The sequence below is a fragment of the Protobothrops mucrosquamatus genome, unplaced genomic scaffold (genome assembly GCF_001527695.2).
Source record: "Protobothrops mucrosquamatus isolate PMUCROS unplaced genomic scaffold, P.Mucros_1.0 scaffold1080, whole genome shotgun sequence".
Classification (NCBI taxonomy): Eukaryota; Metazoa; Chordata; class Lepidosauria; order Squamata; family Viperidae; genus Protobothrops; species Protobothrops mucrosquamatus.
The window spans coordinates 30,795-53,363 of record NW_015387308.1 but is presented as its reverse complement, the minus strand read 5'-3'; the positions used below and the strand labels follow the sequence as shown (position 1 = coordinate 53,363).

The 22,569-nt window shown below is 36.8% G+C and overlaps 1 protein-coding gene across 1 annotated transcript in view; it reads left to right on the top strand.

Annotated features, from left to right (window-relative positions):
- The first annotated feature begins 12,082 nt into the window (after positions 1-12,082).
- The window catches only part of COQ8A (coenzyme Q8A), a 40,898-nt gene continuing 30,411 nt past the window's right edge, over positions 12,083-22,569 (top strand). The window contains exon 1 of the mRNA XM_015820172.1: positions 12,083-12,113. The gene's annotated coding sequence lies outside the window, so the exon portion shown is untranslated. The remainder of the gene's footprint in view (positions 12,114-22,569) is intronic.

Below are 22,569 nucleotides of genomic sequence, written 5' to 3'. Positions count from 1 at the left end.
GCTTCAAAACAAAAAGAGATGTCACAGAATATTTATTTCTGCATGGCCTCCAAGAACCTGAAATAGCTTTGAAGCACTACCCTTTCCCCATGTTATGTTTACAATAATAACCCAGTGAGGTAGTTTAGGCTGAGAGAGAATGATTGGTCTGAAGGTCAGCAGCAAGCTCTATGGCTGACTGGAGATGTGAACAAATGCCGTTCAGAAAAGATTTTCCCTCCAGCTTTCTCTATTCATTTTGCTGAATGAAAATTTGTTTCAGCTTTTTTTTTTTCTCAGAAGAAAAGGGAATGTTGATAAATGCTTGTAAGTGAAATGTGGTATTTTTATGCACAATTTAATTAGAAGATAACCAACAGGATGCTCTGTTTTTCATTTTACAATCATTTTTCCCAGCTCTCTGCAGTACACGTGGCTTCTCGGTTCTCCTCCTTCGGGGTGGGGCGGGGGGAGAAAACACTTTCCATTGGATTTTTCAGATTGGGAAATGTAAGCAGCCAGGAAAACTTCAGTGATGGAAAGAGTTAGCCCTTTTCACACAAACCTTAGCATTCAATAATGGGCATGTTTTTAATGTTTTGAGCAATGGGTTAATGTGAATGCATTGTCTTATTACTGCCATCAATAGGTGTTGGGTACAAACTATGATCTCTTTAAAATTATGAAACGTGTGCCATGATACCATGATGCAAACTGCAGCTTTTCCTACTTGCATCCTGATGTCAGATTCCAGCATCTCTGTCCACATAAGGATTCATGTTTACTTGCTCCCCATGTGGAGCACCTTAACTCTGATGGGTGCCTTCTCTTGTAAAATGTATTTAATGAAAGTGGATCAACTGTTTCTTCTACTTAATAATAAGTGGAATTTTAAATCCCTTGTACACATTGAATCCAAATTCTGATTAGTATTAACCAGAAACAGAAGTCATTTGCTATTCATATATTACACTTAATCAAAGGAGTGACTGAACAGAAGAAGCCTGGAACAGGGAACCAAATATACCAGTATGTTCTCACATTAATCAGATGGAATGCTTTAATGTATTGTGTAAACAGACTCATAGAATATTACAAAATAATATATCATCATGGTGCACACTGTACTACAATGAAGATCATATCATTAACATAGCAATTATGATTATCCCATTTTTTTCCACAATCCTTTGTAAATAGTCTGTGTCTGCTCTGAACTTAATCTGCTATAATTTATAAGGGCCCCTAGTATTAACATAGAATATACACACAATTAAAATGTCCATACAGCACAAAATTAAAATATCCATATATGTTATAATTATATATATAATATTTAAATGATACAATAATTTTTAAAAAATTAAAATCAATTAATAGATAACTGAAACCCTTGTACAATCATACAACAGCACAACTAGATAAATATTCATCGGAAAAATGATAGAGTCTGGCTTTTTTTTTTTTTTCCCCCTATCCTCTCCTTCAAATATTTCCAGAGCATCTTCTGAGAATTAGGACACTCTCTGGGTCCCATTGCCTTTTTCAAATCTCTTTTAAAAGTTAGTTTTCTGCATCTCAGTTTATTGCTATCTTTTTGGTGTTGTTTGCTTTTGAAAAAAAAAAAATTCTCATTGCATTAACATATTTTCTTAGACCTGGGGTATTTCTTTAAAAATGTTCTAAGTTTGGGGAAAAAATATGCGTAATGAATTTAACCATTATATTTATCACTGGTAGCCTTTTCTGGGCGAGACATGCCTTATTTCAGTGACACTTGCAATGTTTTTGTCTAGAATGGAATTTGTTTATTTGTTAAATTTATTTGCCACCTATCTTGCAGTGGGGCTACTCTAGGCAGCTTACAACAATAAAAAAGAAGAAATGAAAAAAGTGTAAGCAAAACTGAAGTAAAACAACAGAACAATAAAATAAACAATGAAAAAGAAAGCAAGAATACATCAATATGATAAGATGGATAACATGGATGCCTGTAATGTTCTCTGTGAGGAACTATCCTTGAAGACACATGTAGACTGGAATAATATTGGTGCCTGTAGGACTTTTTACGACGTATTACATCTACCCTGTGCCAGCTGTACAGGGTTCATGATTAGGCTTACCATACTTCCAAGGAAATGAAAGCAAGAAAAAGGTACTGTTCAGTGGGCTTGCCCAGGCAAAGGAAATTGCCAGTTTTAATGGCTAAACCAGCAATCTCCCAGATCATCTGATAAAACCTGATTCATTTCCGTCCTCACATAGCTGCTGGTTTTCAGCAGAAAGAGGAATATGTTGTGACTAAGCTTATGCTCTCTCTTTCCAGGTCTGTGCAGCCTTATTTTCTGGAATGTTTTTGTTAAGTGTCTACACTGCCTGCACTGAAGTGCAAAACTAGGAGATATTGTAAACCAAACTGGGGTCATTTCCTGTCTAATTTATATTGCTGATATTGGACTGGTTCCAAATCATCGCGGGTTTTGAAAACTGAAAACTCCACACTGGGAGCTATATGGCCCATGAATGACAGCCATAAGATGCGTACAAAGCTTGTGCTGCAGTGGCTCTCCCTCTGTTGAATATTCTTCTCAGAGCAATGTCTGTGGGCTTATAGAAAAGTCCTGCATTTTTTTAAAATAAAATTCTTAACTTTTGAATGAGTTCTATGTATTGTATAGAGCACTTTTAGCTGCTGCTCTTATTTTAATTTCTTGGTTTCACTGATTTATTAAACACCATGGCAGACAGCCAGAGATACACTCTGGCATGAACTACCGGTATGTATCTCATAGAGCTTAAAATCCCAAATCAGAGAAGGACCTTTACCTTGGCTCTTTTATGACTCGTGGCTGGCTCAGGAATTCTGGGAGTTGAAGTCCATGAGTCATAAACGAGCCAAGGTTACCTACCCCTGCCTTAGCCCAATTAGTAAGGCTCTCCCTTCAGCACTTTTGGCTGGAAGATACAAAAAAACCCCAACCAAACTCATTACCAATATATATCCTTGTGACTCTGTAGAAACTACAGAAACTATTGCCAGTTTCATACGAAACCTTGAAACACACTAATTATCCCATTCCAAAACAGGATACAACAATCAACAGTATAAGCAATTTTTACTTTCTGACATCAACCCTGAGATAACACACATGGTTGCCAAATTTTATGTGGCGGCATGCAAAATCAGGTAAAGAATAATTAAGAGCAATTGAACCTGTCTGAGTAATGGCTACAATAGTCAGAAATCGCTTAGGCTGAGCATTAACGATTGGCCTTGGGGTATACATGCCATGACAGCTATTGTACTATATTTTTCTCAGATGACGGGTTGGTAAGAGAAATTATAATTTTTAAATCCCTTTTGGATAATTTTAGTTTTTATTTTTGAATGCATTTTTGTGTGTGTGTGTGTGTGTGTGTGTGTGTGTGTTTGTACTATATTTGTATTTTATACCACTTCAAAGCTTATATTATCCAAATAGTTAATTTTAATTTGTTTTCTCTTTGTTGCATATAAGTAGCCTGAGCAAACCCTTTAGCATATTTTACTTTAATTTTGTCTTTTACCCATTTGTTTTTCTGATTGTACTTTTCTTAAATATCCTGACACTATCAATTTAGTTTTGGATATTTTGGATAGTTTAATATCAATTCTCTTGTGATGGTTAATGACTGCAATAAAGTTAAGTAATAAAGATTTATTAAATAATATTACATAACATTAATATAAGTTGATTTTTTAAAAAAATACTAGATATATCCCCATCTCTCTTTTGGATGGTGAAGGTTGCATTCACATAACTCTTCTAATTTATTACAATAACTTTCTGATGATAAATAGGCTGAGAGACTGTATTACTTCCTGATCCTAATGCAAGAGTCACTTTGCACTAGTTGATCATGTTATTGTTTAGCTGTTCTATTAGTCAGGTTGCTGTCCATGTTGGAAGGGTGAAAAACTATTAAGTAAACAGTAATTATAATAAATATTGATAATAGTTATATAATATCTGTGTTGCAAAATGATCTTTACAGCATATAGATCAGATTTAGCCGAAGGCTAGAACAAGTTTATTGCCTCTTGCTCTGTTTGAGTCAACAGAATCAGTGATGGGAGTGAGGTTGAGGGAAAGATTTGCAACTTTCTGTTTTTTTATCCTCTTTTGATTGCCTAACGCAGTATAAATCTACTTTGGTATTCTACTTATAAATTAGGTGCACAATCACACAACAGGAAAATATGCCGGAACTCCTTCTGAGCGTTCTATGACAAAAAAAAGCCCTGACTACTTCTGTTCCAATCATTGGGTGAGGGAGCGGGACAGTACAGAGATGTGATAGTCATCAGACATTTGTGGCTAATTTCACACCAAATGCATAACCACTCAAGGAAACAACTGGCAGTCATACAGCATATTAAATGTAGTTTTAAGTCTTGCTTTTAGCAGTAAACCTAGCTTATTTAATTTATTTAAGCTTCAGGGCATTGTACAAACTAAAAAATGGATTAATTCAACAGTCATGTGAATGCAGCCACAGTGTTCCTTACCTCAAGGGCCTTTCTCACCAACATTTGAAGTATTCTCCTCTTGCTGGTTCAAAATAGAAGCCTTTCCAAGATGTTTCATGTGATTCTCCTTTCTGTATACAAATATAAAAACACACAGCTAGCCCAAGGCATAAACAATCCAGACATATCAATATATGTCTCTTAGAAGCAAGTCCTATTTAATTCTATGAGTCATAAAGCATATTCATCTATACCTCTGATTGGAACTTGAAGATGCTGTACCTCTAAGTCAGGGGTTCCCAACCAGGGGTGTGAGACAATATTCCAGGGGGTGCAAAAACTTGGGTTTTCAAAATTATAGTATATATGCATAATTCGTTGCTGTTATTTCAAACTTTTGTAAGGGGTGCAAGAATATATCAGAAGCGATCTAGGGGTGCTGGGCATAGAAAAGGTTGGGAACCACTGATCTAAGTAGAATTGAATTGTTTAAAGAATTGTTCTTTAAAGATAGGATGTGATGATACTTTTTCCCTTTCCCAGGCTATAATTGAGGACTCCTAACTTTGTGTTTATTTGATCTGATATTAAAAAGATGTTTTCCAACTCCTCTTGACACATACTTTCAATGGGTGTGATTCCAGGGGCTTCATTAGAGGTATGGCTGTGGTGGTGGTGCCCAGGGGCTGCAATTTGCCCAACTTCTATTGACTGCTTCTGGCTATGGTGTGCACATTTTGGTTTATGCTGCTGGATAGATGTACCACCAGGAATGGTGTGTAGCAGAAGCAAAATCCCTAGAGAGAGTAATAAAGTGATATAGAAATGATAGATAGATAGATAGATAGATAGATAGATAGATAGATAGATAGATAGATAGATAGATAGATAGATAGATAGATAGATAGATAGATAGAAGAAAGCTCGTTAAAATGGGAGAGATCACTAGTTACCTAAAAGGTGACAACTATGATGGTCAAGCAGTCAACATGAAAGTCACTGGCAGAGGAGTAGGAGTGCAAGACCTGTGATATGCAGTCTCCCATAGCTCAGGTCTAGTCCACCATGCCATAAGGAGAGCAATTGCTGGCTTTTTTTCTTGCCTGATGGCAGAACTGCTTGTGGGAGGAAGATGCATTCTCCATTTACTGTTCCTTAACTTGCCCCACATGCTCTGGCTTATTGCTGAAGTTAAATAGAAACTGACTATAGGGTGAGAGAACACTCTGCTGCTTTTATATTTTGTGTGATCTCAGAGAAGGAAAACGCATTCAGCTGGTTGTCTGGATGAGCTCATAATCTCATAATCTCCGCTCAGGCGTGCTAAAATATTATTTAGCTTGTTTATCCAAGATTCTTATAGCATTCCCGCTATAATGTGATTAGTTTGACATAATAAAATCCCATTACTGTCAAGAGCTGAACATTATTTCCCAACATAAATTGTGAAGGCAGATTAAATGAAACAATCTGTGGGGTTTAAACAGGGGCTGCATAACCTGTGCCTTTCACTAGACCTCAGATGTAGCACCCAGAATGCCTTCAAAATTATAATTTCTTGCAAGTCAACAGAATATTAGGAAATAATTATATAAAAATGGTTTTAACTCTATCTGTATGCCAGCAGGATAATGTTCCAAAACTTGAAAGAACAGGATCAAGTTTGATATGGGGAAAGGAGCCAGAAAAAGAAAAGTTGAAAAAGATCAAGCCAGAGGTGCTGCAGAATATCATTTCAAAGAAAATTATCTTCTCCGTGAGAGAGACAGTTGAGCAGCAGCTGAGAACGATATTGGCTGTTCCATTCCAAGCCTCTCTCTTTTGGTCTCATAACCCTTAGTGGAGAGTACATAGCCCACCTTGTGCTTCTTAGTGCACACATACACACAAGCATTCAACATGAGGCAAGAAGAGAAAGATACTCTTGCAAATATGCAGTAGGTTATATCATTATAAAAAAATATGAGCACTTTCTTTGCAGGGATTTTTGTAGCCCATGTGTGGTGTCTCATTCTGAACAGAATGAAAAACTTATTTTTATTCAGAAATGATAGTACTGGACTACATAATTTTAACTAGATTTTCTTCGGTCATTTTCTTGCATTGCTATTATTTATATCAACCAGTTGTCTTTTTATCTGGTGCACTTAGATTCATTCTCCCCCCCCCTTTTTTTTGTGTGTGACCTGCTTTGGAACATTTCTGATATTGAGATCAAACAATGAAACTTGATCATTTACGTGTCAGAAAACCATATTTGTTTTGCAAAAACAAAAGTTTCATGAAATGGCATGACTGTTTTTCAAGAAAGATATATGAAAGGTGTACTTTTCAAAGTACATGTTATGGATTAATCCTGAAAAAGTATGGTTTCACTTTAAGAATCTCAAGGTCATGTACGTTAAAAAGTCATTGTGTGTGAGTTGGGGGGCTATATAAATCTGTTAATAAATACATTAATTAATTAAAAAGGAAGCTGAATCCAATGTTATTTATCCAGGGAGACTCTTTTCCACCTCCATTTATATCATTTCAAAATCTGTGGCAAAGAGTCTTCAAAAGTCCTAAGTAGGTCTGGGAGAAAAACACATAAAAGAAAGTAGAGAAATTTACAGTGTGGTAAAACAGTTATTTTATTGGATAGAAGCCATTCAGTGCAGGCCAAAGATCCCATCATTAAAACATAATTTTCAGTGTAAATTATCTTAGGCCATACAAAGCTGAAGGCCAGTTCAAACAAATCAGAAGGCTAATAAAAATACTGATGTAAAAGAAGATATTTGAATAATAATATTTATTCCAAGTGGAGGAAAAGAAAACTTTCTGCTACAGAAAATACTGAAATCCACTTCAGATTAAAATTATATAAATTCACAAATAAAGTAACATAATGAAAAAAGTTAAGATTTTTAATGACATTTTTATTAGTGATCTTGTTATCTACAAATATGTCATACATATAGTGGTCTAGCAAGAATCCTAAAAATTCCTTATTAAATTCAAAGCCTCACTCTTTTTCTATGTGCATATTAATACAAAAGGGTAAGTTTTCTGCACTGTCACCTCTACCACCTGAGACACTTTGACCCCTTCTTGTGGCTGACCTGATACTAAAGGGCTGAAGTTATTTCTATGCCAATTTATTACCTGGAATACTTTTCTTGCTGTAAATTCCAAGTTTAATCAGAACTTGGGAGAGAATCTTAGCTCTTTCTTTCCCTTTCCCATCTTTATTTGTCTCCTGACAGAGAATGGTCCTCACTTTCCCAGAAGAGAAATATCTTGCCTGAGATAAGAGGATGTATACAGCAACTGTCCATCTTGTAAATGCCAGGTGGCATCATAACACATGCACGTAAGAGAGAGAACATTTTACAGCTTCATAACTGGGGTTGTTTTATTCTAACACAGTGGTGGCGAACCTATGGCACGGGTGCCAGAGACGGCACTCAGAGCCCTCTCTGTGGGCACACGCACAGTTGCCCCAGTCCTAGGCCTTCAGCTGGGTTTTATAAAACCTTTTCGCTTTAGGCCTCCGCCGCCGTGTGCAAAAAAAAAAAAGGTTCAATCAGTCAATTTCAACTTCTCGCGGGAAAAAAAAAGATCTTGCAAAGTTGGAATTGATTGATTGAACTTTTTAGTCCCACCCAGTCTGCTGTTACCACCGCAGCCACGCCCACCCAATGGGCCACGCCCACCCGGCACTCGACAATTCATAAGTGGGTTTTGGGTTGCAGTTTGGGCACTCAGTCTCTAAAAGGTTCGCCATCACTGTTCTAACATGACATCTCTAATTATGATTTATTGGACCACATCTAAAATATACTTTTCAAAATGTTAGGATTACATTACATGAGTATCTGGGAGTAAATACCCTTGAATCTCATGTTATTGGTATGATTACACATTATTTACAAGTACCTTATATAATGACATTCCATTATTGATACTTTTCAAATGATTTTTTAAAATATATTTGATAATTTTCATTGCTATCAGTTGCTTTTATCACATATACTTGGAAAAATAAAATGAAATATATTTGAACAAAACAGATTTGGGATAGATGACTGGAATGAAATAAAATTGTAGATACCAGCTTCTACCTTCCCAGTGCCACTGTCACAATAATTTTACTTTACATTAGCTTGGAATCTTAATATTACAAACATCTCGCAACCAGAGAGGTAAAGAGAATACAGTAGGGATTTTCAAACTTTTTCAGTACATGGAACTTGTTAGTTAAAAAAGAAAAAAAATCACAGAAGCCCTGATCAACAGGCAAAGCTGCACAATAGAAAATTGTTGTGTCTATATGAAGAAGTTTGAGTGTGTATTGCTTTTAGTTGCTCATGAAATTCCATTAAGCTTTCATAGTAGTTTGTAACATAATCCACTCAGTCATTTAAGAGAAGCAGATTTTTATGTTATGCAAATGAGACACTGTTGTTTCTTTAGAAGAAAAGCTGAGTACCAGTAATTTTAATATATGCATAATTAGTAATAGTAAATGGTACCGAAAACTATCATTATTATTTGGTATAAGAATTGCTTCTTGAGGACATTATCCACAAAAATATATATACTAATTAGTTATGTACCTAATTCTTTATCTGGAACTTTATTAGGCTCATGGCCCAACATACTCAAGGTATAATCTAAGAGTATATAATCCCAGCAGGGTCATCCAAATATATAATCCCAGCAGGGTCATCTAAGACATGAAGGTCATCCCAGCTGTCTAGCTAAAGCAAGCAGACATCTATATTGGCAGCAGTGATATAGGAAGATGCTGGAGGTGAGAGATCTGTTTAATAACAACAGTAATGGACAATTTCATGTTGCGCAGGAAAAGTCAATGGTAAACCACTCTGTATTTTACCAAGAAAACCATATGAATGAACAATATATTGTAAATCTATGTGTTGCTAAGAATTGACATTGACTTAATGGTACATAATTAATCAGTAAATTAGGACTTCCCCTCAATCATGACAAGCACAGTACTAATAAATCTATATTTTCATTTAAAAAGGCAGTTGGGAAAAAAAGTATTGTATGTCCTATCAAGTTTAAACTATTTGCATCCTCTTGGCACAACAGAATAGATGAGTTTCTTAACAACCAATCGTCATTCAAAAGCCATACAGAGAATTTAACACAAATGACAATAGTAGGATAAGACCTAATTAAAAGATCAACTCCTGAGTAAGTGCAATTAGGTTGCAAAAGAGTTTGATTTTAATAACAGAATGTATTTAATCTACTGAAAAGATAGAATTTGTTCTTTTTTGACTTCTGTTCTTGATGAGACTGGGACCCTAGGTGTGTGGTTGAGCACCTACTATAGTTATGCTAAGTGTGCTGATTGGTTTAACCTCAGTTACTTTAATTGTTAGTTATGGTGTTTTTATTATTGGCCCTATGTATGAGATGGGTGAGGATTTGGAAGCTAGTTCAAAATATGGCAGCATGCTCAATATTCAGTGCACCACATGTAAGTCATCCCAAGTTGTTTCAAATAGAAATGGGTGGAAAGTAAATTTAATAAATAAATGTAATAAATGTGACATTGTTGCTACATGAGCTACACTGGCTCTTAGTGGGCTTCCAGATGCAATTCAAGGCACTGGTAGTCATCCTGAAAGTCCTACATGGCACAGGGGATTGCCTATCTTTGGTGTTTTTAGTCTGCCCCACCAGATCAGTAAAGCAGCATCACCTGATGGGGCAAAGAAAACATGCCTTCTCTGTCATGGTGTCTGCCTTATGAAAGAAACTCCAGCCTGAGTTTCAGTCCCAACTCTATAGGCTTTTTGAAAGGCCTTGACCTTGGTTTCCCCCTAGGGCTGGGATGTTAGTGGAGGCTGTTATTGTGGTTAGGATAAATTTTTTTTAGGGCCTCTACTAAATTCTACTAACTGACTTAGTTCGTTTATTGTGTTTTTATCTTTTGTTTGCTGCCTAGAGTTTTGACTGGATGGGCAGCTCTATAAATTTGGTTAATAATAAATAAACACATGGACTTAAACCAAAGTTCATATCATAAGTACATTATTGTTCAAGATGATACATTTTTTTCCTGCTACAATTTAATTGCAGCTCAAAATAATTTAATCTGAACTATTATTGTATACATTGGATGAGCACAATCTATATAACTTTACCTAATCACTGAGTTCAATGGGGCTAACTCTCAGGTAAATGAGTACAAGAATACAGTCAACAATAGCAATCTTATGATCAGAAATATATCTTGAAGTGTCAAATAAGTGAACATAGAACTGCATCTTAATTATATACTGTACTCCATGGGACAAATTCCTGTCTTCCCCAATCTTGTTTATATTGGATTTTAACATCAAACATTCCTAGTCACCTGAAAAGATATAAAAATGGGGAGGATGTTCGTGCTAAAATTTAAAACAAAGCAAAATTACTATTTGTTCCCCATGTTTTTTTTAACTTAAATGTTGCAATAGGAAGTCATATATTTTTGTTTTAAATATAGTTTCAGAGATAGAAGTTTTTCAAGTACCAATGTTAAATATCCAGTTTAATTTTATTGGCTTTTCTTCAGCTGTGGGTAAATAATCATGTTACAAGAGAAGGGGGAATTCTAGGTCAAAGGAACAAGCCACAATAATGCAATGTGGTCAGTGACAACTGGATGCTAGAGCTGGGCAATGTGAGGAGTTTTTTTAGTTCATACAATAGCAAGGCTGTTGAATGAAATGACATATTTTATATCATTTACCGACTTCAAGTGATTAGTGGTGACTTTTAGAAAAACTCCCATTTACATTTCAAAAGGAATGAAGGGAGCTGAAAAAATACACTATATAAATTACGAATTGAATTTACAAGATTACATACTGCCCCTCCATAACTTTCTTTCCCAGCTTAACAACCATTTATTCAATCAATAAGAAGGAAGGACGTGTTCATTCATTAGAAAGAGTCTAAGCATCCCTGTTCTTCCTAGCAACATAAGCATCGCCCCTTATGCCCACTGAGTTGCTGCTGTATATGTGCAGGAAGGCACGTATCTCAGATTTTGCAGCCCACCTTCTGGGAAGGCGTCCTTTGAAAGAGAGAATCCCAGCTTTGTTTAATCGTGCAAAGGGAGGGCTGAGTGCAACCCACCGAAGAGCCGCGGGCTTTGTGAGGAAGGCTGAACGTGCCCTCCCGCACATGCACCAGGCCTGCTGCTTTCCCCGCCCCCAAAGCCTAGTCTACGTCCATTTCCACCCAGGGGCCTCCTTGTCACCATGCGAAAAGCTCAGAAACCACCAGCGCAACATGGATGGGTGAAGGCAGCGCCGCCTTCCTATTGGCCGACACTTTTTCCGCCTCGGCTTTTCATTGGGCGGAACGCGAACTCCACGAGTCGAGCACGCTCTCCCCGGCCTGACACCTCCACTCTCGCGCTAATCTCTGGACAACGGAAAGGAGGCGGCTTTGGAGGAGCCAATGAAAGCGGGAGGGGGCGGAGCCTGGGGCCGGGCCTCAAACCAAGAGGGCAGGGGCGAGTTGGTAAACAAGCTCCGCGCCTCGTGGTGCCACGGGGCGGGTGTCGGGGGAGCAGGCAGTCGGGGTAGGGAGCGGCGCCGTGCGGGCCGAGGTGAGCGAAGCGTTGGCGGCGTACGGCGCGGCCTGGCACCCTTACGGAGGAGCTGGGAAGGCCTCTAATCTCTGCCCGCCTCCCGTTAGCCTCTACAGTGCACCCATCAGTCCTGTGGGCGGCCTGGTGCATTCGGCCAAGGGGAAAATGGTGTCCCGCAGCGGGGGAAGAGGGAAGAGGGATTGTGGCCGCGGTCGCGCGCTGGGAAAGAGTGTCTCTCTCTTCCCCGACGTTGCCACTGCCGGCTCTCGCAAAGTGGTCGTCGGCTGTGCCTTGCGGGGAAAGGCGGAAAAAAAAAACGTTCTGCGAATTGCTGCTTCTGTGGCGCTACGCGGGAGAAGAGGGGACGGGGTTCCGGGGAAACAAGAATAGGGCTGCGCCGATACCTCCGCTGAAAGGCAAGCTAACTTGGGGGCAGTCTTTTACGGCCCTTGAGATGTGTTGGGTTCTTAAGTCCCATCGTCCCCAGCCGTCTGGAGCCTTCAGGGAAAGTTCTCGTATAACCCGTCTGGAGGGCGCCGGGTGGGTAGGGCTGCCCACTGGTTCGTAAAGAGTTTTTTTTCCTTAAGGCGCAGTCTTAATTACGGAATTGGATTGATAATATTTCCATCTGCACTACGTTTTGAGTCAAGAACGTGATTGTTCTTGGTTAATGACCACGGGGTGGCAAAGTCGGAGCTCGCTCTAGAGGCGGCGTTGAGAAGCTACAGCAGAAGGGGGAGGCGTGATAAGCCTTCGTGGGGTTTTTTTTTTCCGCCTGGGAGGCAGTTGCAGCTCTTTTTACTGCTCTCCGCCTTTATATTTATTTATGCCCACTACCCCGCTTGCTCGCTTGCTCCACTCCCGCTGCTGAATTGTAATGAAAAATGTTTGATGTTAGTATATTTTGCTTCCGTAGGAAATCAAATGAAATCCCGTTTCAAGCATTTTATGCTAACAAGTAAACTCTTTTAAGAATTGGCAGAGGTTTAAAAAAAAAGGCAGCGACTAGATTTTGAGCGGTTGTGGCAGTAAGTGAGGTTGGTGGGGAATATTCACTCGGGAAACTGTCTTTTGAAAATAGTCTTTTTTTTTTTTAAGTCCCACACTGTAGGGCAAATTATCTCAATGGGAAAAAATGTGTTCCGTATGTGTGTGCTTTTCTCATTTTGGGTTGATCTTTCCTCATTTTATTTTTGATATGCAAATTGTATCTTTTTTTCTTCTGATCCTGTGAAAATTATTTAAATTTTTTTGCATGATATGATTTTGTGTGGAATCTGCCTTGATGTGCCTAGAGTCTCAGAATAGTGTCGGCAGGGTGTGCTATTTGTGGCATTGTAATAATTCTCTTTTCTGTCTACCCCATTGGTCTTTTTCTTCTGAGACTATGTGGCTTCAAAAAGAGCAACATTATCCCCAAAAATTGCTGGTCTGTCAAAATAGTAAAATCAGTTCTAAAAAATGAAATAACATTTAGATTTCTGTCATGAATTTAATCTAAAAACATAACACTTTTTAAAGAGATAAGCTGTAGTTTGTCATTTAAGATTGATGGGCAATATTTGAATGAAGTTTAATGTTTTGTGGGGTATGGAAGCCATTGTGGCCAGGGCACAAATACTCAGTGAAATAAGGTTATATTGCAGAGATTGGTTTTCAATTTTGTTTAGAGGATTGGAATTTTTACTTTGTAAAAAATTATTAATAGTTTTATTGCTCAGTTGTGTTCACACCCAACTGCTGAATGATGGGTGAAATCAGTGCTCCAAATTCTTAATCTTTCCATTCAGTGCTCATAAATTTAACTCTTAACAGAAAAAGTGTTGCAATTCTGTTGTTGAATGTTGGTGCTTTGGTCACAGAGGAATTCTAGGACTGCAGGCTGGTCACTCCTAGATTAAATCACTGTACTTAATTGTATTCATAAAAGCTAGCAGTGAATGATAAAATGATATATTTTAAATGAGAGTTACTATAATTAGTTTAACACCGGGTGACTGCTTATTAAAAACACTCATTAATCCCTGACTCCAGATGTGCAAGGAAACATAAATTACTAAAGCACAGATTTAAATGTTTGAGCAGCTTTGTTGGTCAGGCTAAAAAATTGTAGGTGCCTCTTACATCCAAAATGGTAGCATATAGAAATCTGCCTGGTTGGACTCCTTTTGTAGTCACATGGAAGATTTCTCTTTACTTAAGCAACTTGAGATTATTTGGCATGAGGATAACTCCTCATCTTTATCAGTGGCTAACCCAGTTATTCACTTGCTTTGACTTAACAGTCTCTGGAACAAGATTTCTAGCTTTGGTCCAGTGGGCAGATTTAGAATTGTAAGAGCATGCTGTCAATATTCTTTTAGAAAGGCTAATGGTGTGCCCAGGTGTTTCATTTACAAAATGAATATCACAAAGAGCCTGACAAACTAGTTACAGAGCATTCATTTACCAGAAGGGCAGGCTGGTGAGGATGCTCTTTGGGATTCCTGTAGCCATGTACAACATGTTCTATCACATAGCTTATATTTGTTTTTTCCCTTGAAGGCAGATAATTTACAAAATAAAGCACTGGGCCCTAGAATGCTACTAGTTTTATTTTCTAACAATGTATTTTTGGAAGTAAATAATATGTTGTACTGTCCTAGCTTTTGGTTACATATTAATGGAAAAAATAAAGTTTCGTGGAAAAAGGAGCTTGGTTACTGTTTTCTAGGAAAAGACACATCCCCAAAATAGGTACCAATTTTCAGAAACATATGGCATCCTTAATCTTAAATATAAGAGACACACATGCTCTTACGACTAACTCTACGTTTTTAGCTTTCATTAAAGCTAAAAAATGCTTGTTAGTCTTGTTGAACAATAACAGCTGACCTTAAAAAAAATCAAATTCAAGGATTCAAACTTTTGTGGTGTTTCTAACTTAGATATTCATTCATTAGCTAAAATAGCCAAATAACATCCCTTATGTTCATCCTAGACTTATACCTAAATACTACTGGGATAAATGTTCATTTTGTACTGTTATTTTCCCCAACAAATTATTGGCTAGCTGCCATTGAAGATGGACCACTGATAGAGCTGTTTTAATACAGCAAAATAATTCAAAAAGTATAGGGGAATCAGAAAATGTTATTTGTGTCAGTGCAAGAAAAATATATAATGGCTTTGAAATACATGGCTTTAATACTGCAATTTGTATTTACAAATTAGCAAAGGATGAATGTAATAAAGCTAATCTTGCCAGGCTTGTACAAACACGGACCATCTTCATTTGACTCACCAGCATTGAGAGCAATGATCCTTGTGACTTTGAAAACTAAAATAAATCATATCTGCAAAACTTTATCTTAACACTGGTATTATACACAATTAAGAAAAACATGACCTTGGAAAGCCCTTAAAAACAAAACTACTGGTATTTGGTGGAGGGAGGACTTTCCAAGAACAGTTGTATACATGCAGGTGGTGATGGGATATATTTTCATATCATGACAGTATAAAGAGGTGAAGTTTTCATTTTTTTTAGCCTTGTTAAGAATTATAGAGAATAAAAATGGCAAAATATGGAATGGTGGTTTAAAAAAAAAAAATTTCCTGTTCTCCTGAGTTTTGCTGACTAAATAAACTTACTCTATAATTCTGTTTATGCTTCTACTAGCTGTAGAAAATAGCTAATAATGGCAATATGTAAGCACTTTCATGTTATTTTTTTAAATCAGTGATTAACTGTAGCTATTATAATGTTTATACTGCTAAAAGTCCCTATGTTTGTTAGCTTTATTTGCAAAACTTTGAAGAGATCATTATTTAAATATGCATAGCCTTCCCAATATCACTGTATCCAAGGGTGGGATGCTTAAAAAGCAAAGCATAATATAAATGATTTAGGTAAACCAAAAACACAGACCAGACTACTGATACTGACATCCAGCAACTTGTCATCCTGTAACAACTAAAATTAATGTCACCCTTGCCTGTAATGTGAGGGCATTCTATAATTGGTGTGCCATAGTTGAGAAGGCTTTTTGTCACGTCTCACATAACGTACAGCTTCCAGTAGAGGGAGTGAAGAGCCCCCTTGGTACTTGCTCACATTTGGGATAGTATATTTATGGAAAAGTTTTCCCTCAAATACTAAGTTTCAAAGTAGTTGAGAAGAACTTCACATAAAGAGAAATAATTGGATGTTTAGGTGCCGTTGCGAGAAACTGATTATTTTTGTAGTGGGCTGTAAGAATTCAATTTAACTTGCTGCTCCAAGCAGTTCAAATGGGAAAAAATGAATATCCCAAGTTTGGCAATTGTACATAAAAAGTGAGTAGAGAGATCTTGATAATTAAATCACAGGAGACAATTTCATATGACTGATTTATGTGAAATTGGAATTAAGAGCATTCCAGTTCAGATTCTGTAGAACATAACATCCATTTTCAATTACCTGTCAGTTTTCCTGTGGTTATACCGAAAGTTAAAGTCTAATTTATTTTGGTTAAACTTGTAGCTGGTTAAATTATGTATCTCTCATAATTCTAGGATAGTCCCTTGCTTCTGCCACACTGAAATGCAGAGAAATTCCTTGGGAGCTGATTATAAAGTTAGGAAAAGCATAGACAGATTCACATCATGCAGTTCTTGAGAGATATATACAGAAGTTTACTAGTTCTTCAGAAGTCCCCAAATTCTTCTTGCTTTTTCTGAGTATATATATCTGGCCACTTATCTCCTGTTAATTTTGCTTTACTGACCCAGCTGTGACCACTGTTGCATCCCTCTCCTTTGTATAAAACATCAGTTATTAAATTATTAAAATGAACATTTTAAATGAAATTCATAGTACAAAAAATATTTAAAAAGTACAGTTGAAGCAATAAAGTTTCTTGCAGCAAAGATATAAATATTCTAATTTATAATTTTAAATATAGCTTTATTAAGACTAATTGACAGCCCAAATTCTCACCATTCCTTTATCTATTTAAGTGTCCAGTCTGGGCATTCCTATCATTTGACATTTTTCTCCATTTGTAAATTTTAAGTGAATTCACAAACCTGTGAATTTGGTTCTTCTGGAAGAGGAGGAGGAGAACATCTTTATCTAGATATAACTCTCCAGCCAGAGAAAAGTTTCTTTACCTGTTTTGTCTTGTCTCATCTGGATTATCTTTCAGCTTGTTCCAGTCCCTCCCCTCATGTCTCCCTGAGCTCAAAAATTTCAGTCTCCCTGGGAAAAGTAAATGGATGGTAAAATTGAATATCATAGATTTAGAATGTTTATGCCTAAAGTTCTGAATTATTTCTACTAGCATTTGCATGCAGACATTTACAGCCTGGAAGAGAAAACATTGTGATCTTGCCACTGGACATGAAGCAAAATATCATTTTTTACTGGTCCCCTACAAGGGGACTGCAACTGTGGTCACAGTCGGTCTTCCAAGTTAACTCAGATAGGTATGTGGCATCTTAAGTGCAGGCTGCCTAAATGAGAAAGGAATCAAAATATGCTCAGGGACTGAATTCATAGCTTTGACAAAAGTTGCGAAAGGAGAAAAGTAGATTTAGCATTTTGCTTTATGACATATCAATGGTAACTGAACATACATCCTTGAAGAATAAACTATATTAATATATTTTTCTGTTAGATTGTGAAAAGATGCTGACTGTTTAGGAAGTCATAAAGCTGACTATCTGCTTGACTCTTTAGGAAGAACAGTAATACGTTCTGTACCTTCTGCCAGTTAATTGTGTTTAAATCAGATTAAGTGTTCTGTAGAATGCTGACTTAGTTCAGGAAATGCTCAAATTCAGTTTGTTTTGTTCTCTGGCTTCTATTTTATTTTCTGCAAATGTGGATTTATGTATTCAACCTGAAAGTAAAAAAAAATTCTTTCTAAGTGTTTAGTAGGAACTAACATCTGCATTGTCTAGATCAGCGGCCCCCAACTTTTTGAGCACCAGGGACCGGTTCTGTGGAAAGAGATTTTTCCACAGACCAGAGGGGGCGTGGTTTTGCATACTGCCTGCATCCCGCGGATGGTGCTTCACTTGTTTCCGCGGCCCAGTTTCTGGCATGCTGCGGACTGATGCCGGTCCACGGACCAGGGTTTGGGGAAACCATGGTCTTAGATGACTTCTGTTGATGAGATATATTCTGCTTTATGTGCTCTCACAGTATTGCCATTAGACAAACTTAACAAATTCCTCCAGGGGGTTATTTATTGTTTGTATAGAGGCAGATAATTTTGCCCGATATGTTTATATTAAAATAACCCATGTTTGAAGAGGCAGTGGCAAAATATAAATGATATTGCTGAATATGGAATTGCTTTATTTGAAACCAAGCTTCAGTAAAAAACCCACCAAACCACCTTTTGGAATATACAGTACATTTCAGAATAACAAATAAGTAATGGAAATAGGCCTAAATATTATGCCGTTCCCACTTTCCTCATTCTCAAGGTAGAATGTTGGTGTGTAAATGTCACTTTAACTGGGCGTTTCTTCTTGTGCTTCTCATAACATAAAAGAGAAATACATATAGCTCCAATAGCACTGTTCCTCCCCTCCTAACAAAAATAGAGTGCTATTCTTTTAAGAGATGCCAATAGTCCCTCTCCTAGTGATAAAAGCAGCTGCCACAATGCTGTTGCATTACTTTAACCAGAAAATAGACCAGTGCTTTGGCAACTGCCCACATATACCTTCTTCAATCATTAAGGTCAGAAAAGTGGACAGAGGGAGCACATGAAAACAGCTGACATAGTATTGAATCATTTTCATGGCTTAAAGACATACCCATTGCACTATGGCAGGTGCACTTGTGATTTCCATCTGTCTTTCAAAAGCTTGAAGGCTAATAGACATGACTTGGTAAATGAAATGACTTGCACAAAGTAATTTGCTTAAAGCTTTGCAGAATGTCCTTTGCAGAGTGGCTGTTAATTATATAAGGGAGCAAAATATTTTTGAGAATGAAGAGGAATTTAAAATATATCTGATTTTACAATCCTCTGTACATTTACAGTTATTAGCAGCCCAAAACTTTGGGGTAGCTGAACATAAAGTATTGTTGGATTAGACTTAAGAATTTCATAGAACGACTTACTGCAAGAGGAGAGTTCTATTAGTCTATGGTAGCCAAACATAGGAGTCTGGTCGGGTTTTTTCAGACTAATTTTAATAAAAGGCATAAGTTTTCATAAACTGCAGATCATTTCATCAGATGTATGGAATTTTGGTTGCTAATAACTGTGGGTTTGACAGGGTTTGTTTTGATCACTAAACACTTGGTGATCGTCTCAGACTTATACACTTTATCATTTGTCTACAGCAGGGGTATCAAACTCACCATGTCACGTGACATGTCATGACGTATCGCAACTTTTTTCCCCTTGCCGGAGCTGGGGTGGGTGCAACTTCCGCGTGACCCATCCGGCCCGTGGGCCAGTAATTCTGACAGCCCTGGTCTAGAGATGCCAGTGTTCATGAGCAAATATTGTTATATACCAGGTTTTAGAATACATTGTAATGGTTTTGGTGATGACATTGCCTGTGAGAACTTTAAAAAAAAAAAACACCCATCCACAGAATGAAACAACTATGGGGTTTTAATGCATAATTGGTTAAATATTCTCCATGGGCTTTAGCACTATGGCCACAACCCTAACCATACGGTACTATAGTGAGAGTAGAAAACTACATGTTGCCCATTTTTATTAAGCACTGGTGCTTCTAGTTTGTAAAAGATAAAATGCTCTGTAGTGAGTATTATCTACTGTATAGTGTACACATTTTCTGCAAATAATTGAGCTTTATTTGACATTGAGGGAGAACTGAAATCTTATATGAATTAGTTATTTGCAGACTTATGAAAAAAAACAATGTATGGTTTTGAAAGGAATTTTCTGTTAGTATCTTATAATTTCTTAGATTAATAACAAGCTTCTCTTAAAATATGTTTTAATTGCATCTTGGAGGAAAACATTGAGATCAACTCATATCTGTGATCAATAGTCTGTAGAAAATTTTCTTCAATAATTGACAGATTATGATCTATGCAAATTATAAACTTAGGTATTGATTGCTAACTCCAAAGTTACAAAAACAATTGGGCAGCATGAAAATTAGATAAATAGACATAGTAAAAGCTAAGTTGCTATCCTTATGTAACTTAAGTGATTGATAATAAATAATGTAGATCAGTCCAGCTCAATTTGCCATCCTTTAATAGATTGGGAGTTTAGTCTTTAATTATCTAGTTATCTTGAAGTTGCAGATTTAATCACCTGGAGATATCCCATGTAAATTTTCAATGGTTTAGCTGTAATAGGAGGAGCAAAGGTGTAAGATAAATGGGGCTTTGAATCTTGATTCCTATATGAGAAGGGATTGCTAACCTAGTCTACTTCAACATTGGCTGCAGGATATTGTAACTCAACACCAGTCAGATGAAAGGAGGAGTAACTGATTTATAGATCTGTTATCCTACTCTCAGTTTTAGATTAAATTCTAACTGCCCATTCCTGTCTCCTAATAGTATTATAAATTGTCAGGTTTTGGACCACAAATATTTTTATATTGGTTTGCCATTTATATCAAACCACAACCAAAGTTTTGGAGAAAAAAAACTGAGCAGTAATTGGTTTGTAAACATTATCCTTGTAGGGAATATGCAAGTTGCTGTCTGGAGTAAGTAGTATATAATTCTCTAACACACGGGTATCAAGCTCGATTGTGTCACGTGACATATTGTGACATTTTTTGCCTTTGCCAAGCTGGGGTGGCTGTGGCCTGCGCATGACGCATCCAGCCCACAGGCTGCCAGTTTGACACCCCTGCTCTAACAGTTTTTTAATAATAGCTTAATTGGATAAGTTCTGGCGAGATGGGTGGCATACAAGTTTAATAATAAATATGAATTATTCTAGAACCCTGACCATCATAAATGAAGGTTCATTAACCTCCAGATGCAGTTGATGGCTAGAATTTTTCATGTCCCTGGACTATTTCTAACCCAGTCAGATGTAAATAGAATTGTTAGGCTAGAACTTCTATAGTTAATTTGCTGATATATCTCTTCCTAAAATAAAAGAGGTGTCAAGACTTAATCAAAACTGGAATTTTACCCCTGATTTTTGCTTCTTGAAGTTTTTTAAGGAGAAAGTGGTGCAGTCCTTCTAACCTGTCATTTTAGCAGTGGAAAAATAATTGTCATTTAAGCAGCTTCAATACAAAGTTACATTGTAATATTTTATGTATGAAAGAATTGAAGTAGGGATTCATCATTTTAGTTTGGAGGGATCTGGCCAAGCATTTTCATTTGTGGTGATAGCTTCCTTATTCCATAATGCAGTTTTCCCTTGTGTTTGATTTAACAAATATGTTTATTAGGCTTGCTTGACTTACTCATGGATTTTCTTGTACCCCCCTCCCCCAACCCAATGCTATATAGGTGTATTGACTAAAACTCACTTCATCCTATGCATCCCAGGTTATGGGGATTTTTCCATGTTGATTTTTCAATCCTGGTCTTCCCAGAAATACTAATTTGTCATCTGGTTTTCTTACCTTGCAGTTGACATTAACACACAGACACAAACACATACACGAGATAGACACCAGCAGCATACAGTATATTATCAAGGAGCACTTTGATTCATTTATAATTGTTAGTAGAAAAAAACAACTAATGTAGTCTTAAAACACATAATAATTCATTATAGTAGGAATAACACATATTTCTAGTTTCTTTCTCAAAGAAGGAAATACATAGTTTTAATGCAATGCTATCATAATCTTGTGTTAAATGATTACTTAATCACAGGAAACAATAAAAATCTGTAGTTAGAAGACATGCAGCTATGTATCTGAACTGTTAGTACTCTTTTTTTTTGCCTTGTATATTTTTAAATCTCATTTTGTAGCTAAATGTATATACAATAAGTGGGAAGAAGCAGAATTTGATAAACTGTAGCAGAAGCAGTTTCTGCTCCTGAGTTTAGCTATAGGAATTTGGCTTTGCAGCTTGAACCTTCAGCTTTTTTGCTGAGGTTTTTAGACATTTTATTTTCAAACTTTTTTTAAGCAACCACTGTGCTTTATTTTATAAAATAGTAGGAATTCCTTCTATAATTTATGTTCAGTGAGTTCCCTCCCTTAGAAACTTCATATTCAACCTTTAAAAAAAATAAGTTGAAGAGCATGTCTTGAATCATTCCTCCTCCTGCTGCCTCTTCGTGCTATGTCTTTCTTCTTTACTGGGTCTTCATTCTGTTATCTTTATTGCTTTCATGCATGATTTTCTATTTTTCATTCATTCCATTATTCTCAGCTTTGACATGTTTGTTGTGTAAAGTCTTTGGATACGTATGGTATTTCCTCCTAGTTTTTCTCACATTTCTTATTCTATCTTTGATGTGCACTCCCTCTAAAGATCTGATTATAGTATGAATGATTAGGCTTGGGAAAATAATGAATG